At 39.2% G+C, this 12,501-nt stretch overlaps 1 protein-coding gene across 3 annotated transcripts in view; it reads right to left on the minus strand.

Annotated features, from left to right (window-relative positions):
• The window catches only part of brinp3a.2 (bone morphogenetic protein/retinoic acid inducible neural-specific 3a, tandem duplicate 2), a 52,431-nt gene extending 45,040 nt beyond the window's left edge, over positions 1-7,391 (minus strand). Inside the window, exon 1 of one of the 3 annotated variants that reach the window (XM_054789946.1) lies at positions 6,588-7,391. The gene's annotated coding sequence lies outside the window, so the exon portion shown is untranslated. The remainder of the gene's footprint in view (positions 1-6,587) is intronic. The other 2 variants (XM_054789943.1, XM_054789945.1) reach the window with 2 other exon arrangements.
• Positions 7,392-12,501: the final 5,110 nt, after the last annotated feature.

Genomic DNA, 12,501 nt, shown 5'->3' on the forward strand with positions numbered 1-12,501 from the left:
AAAAAAAATTAAGGTGAATTTATTGAAATCTGCATTTGAACTCAAACAGGCTGTTCATCAGCTGATCAAAGGTTGGAGACCATAGCCTTAAAACATAAAAATCTGTGCTAATATATGTTAGTTGAAACTTTGGAAAAAATACATAACTTACAAGCATCCAAAATCATTTTTTATCTGAGTGTCATTAATATACCGTAGTGTGTTTGTGGGTCCAAAATTGTGGATTCATCATTCGGGGAGATTCATCTCTACTGATCTCTAAGAGTGGTTTAATTTGGACATGTGGGATGTCAGTTTATGTTTCACAATCTTCAAAAGGATTGCAGTAAATGCAAAACGGTGCGTCCTGTGAAAAAGGGATTTGGAGCCGCATATCTATGAGTGAGTGAGAAGATAGTGTGATGCATCGTTCCATCAAAGTAAAACCTCTTGTTGGTGTGGCCCGGAATACGACAAATGTTGCTCTTACACTGATAGAAGGACTTCCTTTCCTTCTGTGGAATTTACCTTTCACCATTAATTTATATATACATATAACATTGGCTTATTATTAGGGCTGTCAAAAGAACATGTTAACGGTGGTTACTAATTCATTTAAATAATTACGTTTAATTTTTCAGCGTAATTAACGCATGTGCATCATGGCAAACCACACGTTTCTGTTATGACAACAGACGGAGGCAAGTGTAGCTTCCCACAGAGTCACACAATCCGGCGATCTTTTATTACTTTATTCTGACCTGAACGCTATTCACAGAACATAACTTCCTCATCTTCACTACACTACAGTAAGATGCATTCACAGACACACCTAACCTCAATCATCACAAGAACTTTATTATGTGTGTATGTGTGGTGTAAATGTGAGATCTTTCAATACAACTTTTTTTTTTTTTTTTTAAACATGCACATAGTTTGATGCGACTTTTAAGAGGTGTCATCTTCTTACAAATAGAAACAATAAGTGGATATTCTTATCAGCATTTAAGTGTCCTCGTAAATCCCAGAAAGTACCCTCACAACATGTAAATTCCACTTAAATTACGTGGTGACTTTGAACATAACCTTCTGCTACTATTAAAGTAACCATAGGCAAATAGATTTTCAGACATGTGTCGTATCTTTTAGCTTGAATTAAATCTTCAGTTCAATTGGTGCTGTAAATACATACAAACATATAATCATGTACTGTCATTATTTTTTTTGTTCATAAAATACAGTAAAAGTTGGCATATTTCAGACATAGTTGCAAATGGTGATTAATCATGATGAACTGATTTTAAAACGGATTATTCTGATTAAAAACTAATCATTTGACAGCTCTGTTTGTTAAGCTAGCTAACTTGTGCAGTTTTCACACATAGGTCAACATATTGTATTTTTATGTGACTGCAGTTGTCACATCAGTTGGGAAAATGAATCATAAAAACCTCTAACCACATATTTACCGTGCAGTAGTCACGCTTGTTGTCAGCTAATAGTAGCGATTTGGCAAAGCTAAGCGGCTACCGTTAGCTGTTATTGAATGTATAACCCATCATAACCACACAATGACTCCAAATTGTCACTTCTCAGAAACTGCTGCTGTGTATTTGCATACGCCACAGACATGTACGTGAATATTACGGTTGTGAACAATAAACCGATGCGACCGCATATCCGGTTTGACAAGCGAGAGATGCGGCTTCATCGGTAGGAGACTACTGAATTGATAGGAATCAGCCATAAATCCTTACATTAATCGATTGTAGCGACTAGCAACCGGTTGACAGTTCATCTCTTAAACAAAGCAAGAAACTGGGCTGCCGGCGAAAGGACTGTCGCGCATGCTCCGTAGCTTACCATGACTAGCTAGCTAGTCACCAGGAAAGATTTTCAACACATCAGCAAAAGATCCCTACGTTATAGCAATCTAATTTATGTTATTTATCATATATTGTGTAAAAATAAGACAGGAACAATATCAAAATAAAATCACTAAATGAATACAGACCCACCACCCATCAGTACCAGCCTGGAGTTAGTTTTTTAGAGAGGTGCATTGCACAAACACAGTGGTGTGAAAAAGTGTGCGCCCCCTTCCTGATGCCTTATTTTTTTGCATGTTTGTCACACTTAAACGTTTCAGATCACCAAACAAATTGAAATATTAGTCACAACTGAATACAAAACGCCGTTTTTAAATGAAAATGTTATTATTAAGGGAGAAAAAAATCCCAAGCCTACATAGCCCTTTGTGTGAAACAGTGATTGCTCCCTTAACCTAATAACTGGTTGGGCCACCTTTAGCAGGAAAAACTGTACTCAAGCATTTGATAACTGCAATGAGTCTCTTACAGCGCTGTGGAGGAATTTTGGCCCACTCATCTTTGCAGAATTGTTGTAATTCAGCCACATTGGAAGGTTTTCCAGCATGAACCGCCATTTTAAGGTCATGCTCAAAAGGATTCAGGTCAGGACTTTGACAAGGCCACTCCACAGTCTTCATTTTGTTTTTCTTCAGTCATTCAGAGGTGGACTTGCTGCTGTGTTTTGGACCATTGTCCTGCTCAGCTTGAGGTCACGAACAGATGGCCTCTTTTTGGTAGAGAGCAGAATTCATGGTTCCATTCATCACAGAAAGTCTTACAGGTTCTAAAGCAGCAAACCAGCCCCAGACCATCACACTACCACCACAATATTTTACTGTTGGTATGATGTTCTTTTTCTGAAATGTGGCATTACTTTTACGCCAAATGTAGTGGAACACACCTTCCAAAAAGTTCAACTTTTGTCTCGTCAGACCACAGAGTATTTTCCCAAAGATCTTGGGGCTCATCAAGATGTTTTCTGGCAAAATTGAGAGGAGCCTAATGTTCTTTTTGTTCAGCAGTGGTTTTCATCTTAGAACTCTGTCATGCAGGCCATTTTTGCCCAGTGTCTGTCTTATGGTGAAGTCATGAACACTGACCTTAACTTAGGCAAGTGAGGCCTGCTTGTCAATTACTTATAGTCAAGTGTGACAAAAATGCAAAAAAATAAAAAAATCAGGAAGGTCACAAACACTTTTTCACACCACTGTATGCACATTAGCACTCAATAACGTAATCAAATCTCATCTTTACGCATTCCCATCAGCATTTGGGACCTAATATAAGATGAATGAAAAACGGGGAAAAATACAGTATATTAGTCTATCTTTGCAGTGGGAGAAAGTTAGATGGTGTGTTCAAGGACCGTCAAACAAAGTGAAACAAGTCGCCTCTCGCATTAAACATGCAAAAAACTGTGGGATTTCTTACTGTATATTTTTTGAATAAAATAATGGCCCATATTTCCAATTGATATCTCTTGGTATCCATTTACATAAAATTGAATGTAGTTATTCGAAATGATTTTAATTAAATATCTGAACGTTTCCTGCGGCCTGGTGGTTGGGGACCTGTGCCTTACAGCATGCTTGGGGAGATGCTATGCTCTTTCACACATTTGAAAATACTGTAAGAATGCAACTTTTATAGAATTGGCGTCTTTATTTTATGATGTAAGATTAATGTCTACATCAGCAAATGTAACCATTGAATCGTATCAAATCAAATCGTATCGTTTGCACACTGTATCAAATCGTTCAGGTTTTCAAATATCAAATTTTTTAAATCATAATGTAACCCGTGTATCTAGGTGTGTATTGATTCATCTACCACAAAAGGATTTACATCCCTAGTGAATACCAGAATGTGGTGAGTGAAAGCCATGAACGGCAATCATTTTATTACAATCGAGCATTGAAAACTAGTGTAGTTTGGAGCCAAAGAGGGAAAGCGCCTTTTAATACCTGCCTTATGTCTGACGCCTGTCTATTTTAACATGTATAATTGTCATAATTGAAAACATGGAATTTTTGTGACTTTCAGCAATAGAGCTGCAATGACTATTGATGATCGATGATTCATCGATTATCCAATTAGTCAACAACTATTTTGGTCATCGATTAATCTCCTTAGTCATCCATGAAAGCAAACCTATTATCTTTGTGTTTCGGGCAAAACAAGACTGTGGAAAAGCGCAATCGACATGTTTGCATGTTTCTGATATCTTGTGAAGCAAACCACTGCAGAGATGTGTGCGTACAGCGTGCATAAGAACTTTCCCACGCAAAGTATGGGATTTATCCACTTGTACTTGTGTGTAGGAAAATGCGTCCATTTATGCACAACTCCTACCATACGTACACACAAAACCCAGTGGTAGAACATTGAAACTACAAATAGCTATGGCTGTGCCTGTCCAGCGCAGGCCATATCATCCTGCTACGTCCTTCACAACTTGGCCATCAAACAAGGCTGATGCCAAACTCAAAACTTGCCCCAAAGTTGATTTGTTAATTCTTATTTATTTATTGGTGACGCACATGTAGCAGTCTCTGCCAGTGACTCGTTGATTTGCAGTAGAGTGTTTGTGATGCTTGTTGGTTGATTGTTTATGCTTCTCTACTTCCAATGAGAAATTCCTCTTTCTCGCCCTCTTTGCTATGATTTTGGGGAGGGGAAAAGTCCATTCATGCATTCCTAAAAGGGATAACTGCCAAGAGGTGGAAATTAAAAATGTTTTTCCTTTTTATATCCGATTCATCGATTAACCGAAAAAATAATCGACTGATTAATTGATTATTAAAATAATTGTCAGTTGCAGCTCTAGTCGGCAAACCACTTCAGAATGTGTGTTTTTACAGAATATGTTCAGATCCAACATTCAATTAACTAAGAGAGATACTGTATTTCAGTCTAATTCCCCACTCTGTCTTCATCAAAGAGACGCTATTTTATTGCACGAGTCAATCCCAAATCCCTCAATGACTATTTTACTTTTATCATTTTTACTTTATTCTCAACCTCTCATCTACTACATTCTCCCTCTTTCCACCACTTCCACACAGCCTGCTTCCCAACATTTTATAGATTAGAGCCAAACTTTTCAGTTTTCTCATGATCATAATATAATAGGCTGTGAATAATGAGCAGATCTGTGAAATATCACCAATCCTGCAGTCTTTCTTCCCTTTTCATCTCTATTCTCATGTTATTTTCCCCGTTCTTTATCTCCTTATGTCAGGCTTATTATGACTCCCACATCCCAGCAAATGACATTACAGTATTCTGCAATGGTATCTCACACAGCATGGGCTCAATTTTACACATCAAAGTTTGTTTACAGATCTTGGGGAGTAACTCTGCATATGTGGCAATAAGCTTTTGGTCTTTGGTGGTACACCAGGGATCTCTGTGAAATCTGGTGTGATGTCACTTGTGTCATAATTGTGGGATCTGAAGACATAAACATTTAATATAAATGGGCTTCAGTCAGTCTAGCGACATTGATTGTGTGTTAGTGATGGTCATGTTAACATTGTATGCGTGTGTTAACTTGCAATATTTTCCTCTCCATTTTCTCAGTGCTGTGGTTAAAGGAGTTGTGGGAGGGATGTGGCAGTGATTTGTTTGTTCCCTTACCCTCCCTTAGTCTCTTGCAGGCAGACACACAGCATTAAACTGTAAGAACAAGACGCCCTCTCAGGCATGGCATTTCTCCTGGTGGCACTGTGAGCCAGTAGATGGCTCTTAGTTCATTCACTGCTATATAACATTGTTTTTAAAGCTCAGCTGCCCTAAGAAATAGCTGTGCAAGGCCATATGCATCCATGGATACAAGATGTGTGGATATCATCGAGAAATGGATACATGGCAATCTGTATGTGGGGGCAGGGACTGATAGAAAGAGTGAGCTATATCTCTTCATATGAGGAGGCAGTGTGCCTTGCAGGCTTGGACATGGTCAGGTTCACCAGTCTCCCAGGATAGATGAGGACACAGCTGAACAGTGGCACTGTCGTGGCCCAATAAACAGTCTGATGCTTTGGCACTACAGCCTAACACTGGCGAGTGGCAGTGAAAATTACAGCCGTGATTGAGTGTTTTTCACTAGAAAACTGCTCCAAAACCATCCTACTCTCTCTTCACCTGGAGTGATGCTTTAATTCAAAGTTCAATTTTGCACATTATAGCTACTCCAGTCTGCCCTGGAGGATTGTATTTAAAACATTATTGCCTGATTTGAGAGCCTTTGCCTCATTAGCAGTCATGCTTCACTGTTTTATGACTCATGTGTTCTTCTCAGGTGAAGCCTGAGGGTGAAATGTATAATTGTGACATCAGTGGGACTTAAAAATCACTATAATGGACAGAGTTGATCCTATACATGCAAAGAAGCTGTAAAGGCAGATTAGGTAAAATACAATTGGACTGTGATGATCTACAGTACATAGTGACAGGAACAAAACTAGCATGAAATTGTGTGCATATTGTATGTGTTAAGTAAACACTTAGCTTTGGTCAGAAATGCTGTGTGTATGCGTGTGTGTGTCATTGGGTGGGTGGGTGAGCATCTGCCCCCCATGTGGAAACCTCAGAAAGCATTTACCTCACATTAGGCCAAATATTTTCACTAACTGTATACGTACATTAGGCATACACTGTTAAGGATTTTACTGATTTAAATATTCCTAAGAAAATAATTTCACAATACTGATGTATACAGTAGCAAGTACTCACCATAGTTATGAGTAGCAGGTAAGTTAACGTTTCCCATTATTCAGCTGGATGTTGGTCATTCAACCCTCGAAACTCATTTCACTTCGCCAGGGCTCAGTTTTAAGTCCAAACCGGTACCCACTCCGGAGATGGTCACAGTGTTGGTTCCGTCGCGTTCTTCTGCTGTTCTACACCAATGAGAAACTTTGAGAAAGCAGCCGGAATTCGCTGGGGGAGAAAGTCGACTTATTCACAGTCCCTAAAAGCACAGGCGTTGACATTTCTATAATGACTTCACAAAATGATATCATCCAGACGGCGATGTAGTCAAGAGAAGAGCAAAGTGGAGGGAGAGGAGGAGGGAGCGACCCAAGGAGCGCGAAATGGGGGATGAGGTTAGTAAGAGAAGCCAGAGTCGAGCAGATGTTGTGGTATTCGACAACGCGGACACACTCCCTAAAAAAAGTGACGTAGAAATCTCCGGTATGAATTCCAACTCGATGTCGTTTTCCCTAATTGGCCCGATTACTCCGCACGAATGTGGAGGAAGGAAGCAGACTGATGCCGAGGAAGGAGAGTGGAACGCGCCCCGGTGCAGATCACAGCTTCCCCCTGTGCCCCTCTCTCACTTTGAGTCACACGTTAACACACAAGTAGCCTTCTGTAAGAGGTGCCAGAGGAGATTCGGACGTAGGAGACGTGGCGGGAATGATAGCAAGCATTTGGTCAACACACTCCTTCCTTCAGATGAGACGCACTGGCGCGCAAAAAGTCAAGTGACACTGTTGTCATAAAATGTATGCCTCGATAAATCCGCCGTTATTTATACTTGAACATCTCTTTTTTAATATAGCTTCCTTAAGGACGTGAGCATTAATGTCCTTATGAGGCATATCAAGCGGAGGGTGTTGAACATACACAGACATTAGCACTGCACTACGGGTGGGGACTGCCCAAATGTCCAGGCAGCAGACCATAAACCAGGAAGTAAATGAATGGAGGCATTTTTATAATGACTACAACAGCACAAATTATAGCAACAGGGATGAACCCTTCAAAACTGTGCAGTGAATCCTATTTTGTTTCAGAATGCATCGATCAAAATGTGTTGCTGCCTGAGCTACATTTGAATTTGTCAGGAAGACGGATGTGTTTCTTCATGGCATATTAAAAAATGGCCTTTGCCTGAGTTATAGCTACACACAATGCATACTTGCACCTATAGGCAGAGGTGCCATATGGGGGATGTTAGGGCACCTCTAAGTGCCCCTGCCCCCCCTAAAAATAGGTAAAAATTTAACTGTGGTGCCCCAATGTGATTTTCTTTTCATGGGGCCCACAATTCCAGACTTTCTATAGGCCACTAAAGCGGTAGTGTCAAAGGCACTCCAATACTTTTAGGTCCTGGAATTGGTGGAAACATTTACCAGAGTCCAAATATTAACCATACTGGATACATTACTGCACTTCCAGTAACAATCAGAATCTTATTTTGCCCCTCTTTCTGACTATGTGAATGACAGTTAACACTAAACACTGAAGTGAATTAGAAATGCATATAATGCTCATTTCATTCACATCATCAACACAATGTTGGATGTCTGTGTTCAGATGATAAAGATGTAAATCATTAAAATGCAATGAAATTTAAAGTCCATAAGAACTTTCTCTTCAGTTTCTCTTCAGTGTTTTAACTGTACCTAATCAATGTACTCCGTCATGTACTGTGGTCATTTAGTATGCTACACAGTGCGCGAGTGTTGTGTTTCCAAAGGGGCTGTATGTTGCATCCCACTTGAGAGTTCTGTCAAATCATGTGTGACACAGACGTTTACATTTCTAACTGCCGGTCCTAATTGGGATAGTGCTGCAAAATGTGATGACATACAGTATTGTCCAAATTTTTAATTTTAAGTGACTCACGAGACACACAACTAGACGGTTAAACCTGACAAGTGAATCGTTTCAAGCACCCAAAACAAGATTAATGTGGCAGTCACATTACCCCAAATGGCAGTTTAGTTTTTAAAATTATATCTAGAAAAGGGTAAGACAGAGTGAATAGGTGAGGTAGAGGTTTCATGGAAAAAAAACAACTGTACCTTTTGCTGTGGAGAAATATCAGTCAATCAGCTTCTGCCAATATTGAGTCTCTCATGGAATAAGGACCAATTTGTCATTTTCAGTATGAAAAATGTGCTGTCCTGTGTTTGTAGCACAACTGAACTTATTCATTTGCTATTTTCAGCTGTTTTTATGGTTTGATTGAATCAATTTGTGCTTGACTAGGGTTATTACTGGAACCATGAAAACATGCCACAGTGATTTTACAATGCTAACTTGTGTTTTATTTTTTTGCCTGAAACTTAAAAAGTGCTATTCCACCTTTGCTCCAAACAACACTTTTTTTTCAAACAAAAATACAAGAACTCCACCACCAGCTAGCATATTTTATCAACAGTGGTTTCAGAGACCAGATTGGACTTAAAAATGACTACATTCAACACAATTAAACTGAGTTCAACTGAATGAGATTTGTCGTAGGAGGAGTGGCGGTAATGGCTGTCACTCACACACGGCCCGAGACTATCAACAATTGAGTGCCGTGAAAAAAACGTACAAAATAAAGCAGCCCACAAAAAAAAAAACGGACTATACCAGGGGTGTCTAAATTGCAGCCCGGGGGACATTTGCGGCCCGCAGTTAACGTTTTATTGGCCCTCGGCACATTGTTGAAATAACTAAGCAGAAGTGAGAAAAATAGGTCAAAAAGATACAGTATAAAGAGAAAAAGGTGAAATGTTGATACTTTTTTGGAAAAATGTTCTAGCCTTTTTACAAAATTAAAAAAAACATAAAAATATCAGTGTTCCCCACAACCTTTGATTTTTCAGCATGCGACCCTCAATGGAAAAACACCTCGGGACTAGACAAAGTGAAATGTAAACTGCAGTAAATTTTGGAGCTGCTTTTCAGTGATGGATGTGATGGTTGTTATGTGCCTGTTGAGGTGAGCAAAATCATACGCTTCTCCATACACTGCTGTTGTAGAATAATGTTATATTGGTACTAGGGCTGTCGAAAATAGCGTGTTAACGGCAGTATCTAATTTATTTCATTAAATACATTAACACTTTTAGCGTAAGTAACACATGGCATCATGTCAAGCCACACCTCTCTGTTATGACAGCATTTGGCGGCACGACAGTGTCCTCACACAGAGGCTGTCACTCCTACATAACTTTATTCTGCAGTGCAATTTCAACACCATACCAATATAGTACCAGTATATTTCTGCATCCTAACAATTGTATAATATTTTAGTATAGGATACAAGTGTAAATGGTTAGGTTTCAAGCGTGGCACACAATCACACATACACTCAATGCAGAGTTAGGGTGTTCAGTGGTATTTACGAGTGGAAAAGCACCAACAGAGCCAGGACAGTCACAGGTTATGTTGCTATGGTAACCCCAGCCAACTGGAGATATCATAGACCCCCTTTCTTTTGTCCCTGAGAGAGGTATAAGGAAGATCCTTGGTTGAAAGTTGTTTTGTTGACATTTTCCAGCTGTTTCTGCTGACATTGTGTCATATGTGTCATATACTGTAACAAGTAAGTAAGCAAGTATTAGATACATGTTTGACTGATGGTGTCCTGCGTTTTGTTTGCCGCTTGATCACGTCACATTTTTCTGTTCATGTTTGTTTTATGTGTGGCGTGACTTGCATGCTGTGAGCAGGAAGAGGGTGCGATAGCTAGCGCCGCCGCTGCAGTACCTAACCGTGACATAGAACCACAATGATTACATTTTCTCCTCAGGAAGTTAGTTGTGGTTGTATCAAACTCCACATATGTCTTTTGTAATTTGTAGATCACATTAAATTATGTGGAATAGGGTACTTCTCCTCTGCAATCATTGACAGTACGCTTCCAGTTGAGGCATTGATGTTTACTACTATTGTTTACTATTGGAATGTTCAAATGTTCAATCTCAGGGTACCTCACGATGCGATACAATACATGATACATGGCTCACGATAACGGTAGTATCTCGATACGGTGGTAGGGAGAAACAAAACAAAACAAAAATTTTATAGTTTATATTTTGCAGCCTTCAGATGGGATAGGCTCCAGCTTACCCGTGACCCTAATGAGGACAAGCGGTATAAAAAAATGGGTGGACATTTTGCAGAATCCAGAATTTTACAGAATCCAACCAGCAATGGTGCAAAAACAATGAGACTGTTTTAGTGCACTATAAGTGTAAAACAGGATTTTACTTTGTGTGTCTGACAAACAGTGACTCTCATTTTCAACTAGTGTTCCATTATTTTGTATTTTGTAAATGTTCGTTTTATTTGGTTGGTTGAAATAAACTGAAAGTTTTCCTATAAAACATAATGTAAATCCAATAAATCTGTTCGGGAGTTCTGGATTTTAAACTCATTCAGAAAACACACACACAAAAAAAATTGTGTAATATAGTGGTAGTGACTTAACCACCGGAAAGAGACAGGCAATGACACGGATTATGTCGAGCCGCACAACAATATTGACAATAACCGACGTAAACTAAGCACATCTCTTCATTGAATAACACGGCATTTAGCATTTAAAAAATACATTTCTCTTACTAGGCAGTTTTCTCGTGGTGACAAACGAGGTGGCTGTACATGTCTCTTGTGCCGCCCGTGTTTCGTATTTTCATGAGAAACTTCTTACATCCTGCAAAGTCAGCATTGCCTCATCCACGCTATAAAACCCAGAGTCCACACTTTTGATTTCAACGATGCTTCAACTATCGTTCCGTTTAACTTCACCGCCCCCATTTGTTTGTTGTTTTCTTCTTTTGCTTTCTTTTGTTCTTCTGTGACTCCCACCCAATTGTCTGCCACTCTCGTGAGGACCTCCTCCTGGATAACATATAAAATGGTTACTCACTGACGTAGAATGATGGGAGATGTTTGTAATGGCTGTATTTTAATAATGAAAACCGATACACGGCGAGAGCATATTGCTAATCCAGTGTAGAGTTAAATACAGCAATAGTTCGATTTATCAATATTTCGTCACACCCCTAAATGTTAGCATAGTAATGACTGATGACTCCCTGAATGATTCTCAGCCACTCTTTCTGGAACTTAAGCAACACAATCATCTTGTGCGTTACTAGTGACACTTACTGGCTAGTGTATAGTTCATCAACATCTTGTATTGCCTTAAATGATATATATATATATATATTTTAGCATAATATTTTTATGCTTGAAAATGTTTAATTTAGACCAAGAATACGTAACATTGGCTTAAAAATGAATTTTCTGGACTAACAATAATCCATACTCAACCACAAAACAGTGATCATTTCTTCTTTTTTTTTTTTTTTTTTTAAACCACGACACAGTGAGGGAGCAATGTTCGAACTGCAATGGAGCTCGGGACGACTCTAAGTGGTTCCAGACCCTACTGTGATAAGTGAATTTCCATTAAGTAGGACTGCTTATTTATAAACAGAATATTTTCATTGTGTGAGCATAAAAAACCTGTTTAGGACCTTCGAAATATGTTTTTTTTAAAACGTTATGAGAGCCCTCTAGACATGAAATAACACCCCTTTAGTTACCTTTACACTCGTATCACCCACTACAGTAGACATAAGAGAAAATAAGGAATGTGAAAATTAGAATGTGCCACGGGCCAATAAAAAGACAGCCACCTTGCTGCAAATGGCCCCCAGGCCACATTTTGGACGCCCCTGATTTAGAGTCTCCAATTGCTAACATGCAATTGTTTGGTATGGGGGAGGAAGCTGCAGTACCTGGAGAAAATCCAAAACATGCAGATTCCACACAGAGACGGTGTGACCCTGTCCCTTCTCAGTATTATACTGTTCTGTATGAAAACAGGAACTATTTACATTTTATTGAATTT

The sequence above is a fragment of the Dunckerocampus dactyliophorus genome, chromosome 10 (assembly GCF_027744805.1).
Source record: "Dunckerocampus dactyliophorus isolate RoL2022-P2 chromosome 10, RoL_Ddac_1.1, whole genome shotgun sequence".
Taxonomy (NCBI): domain Eukaryota; kingdom Metazoa; phylum Chordata; class Actinopteri; order Syngnathiformes; family Syngnathidae; genus Dunckerocampus; species Dunckerocampus dactyliophorus.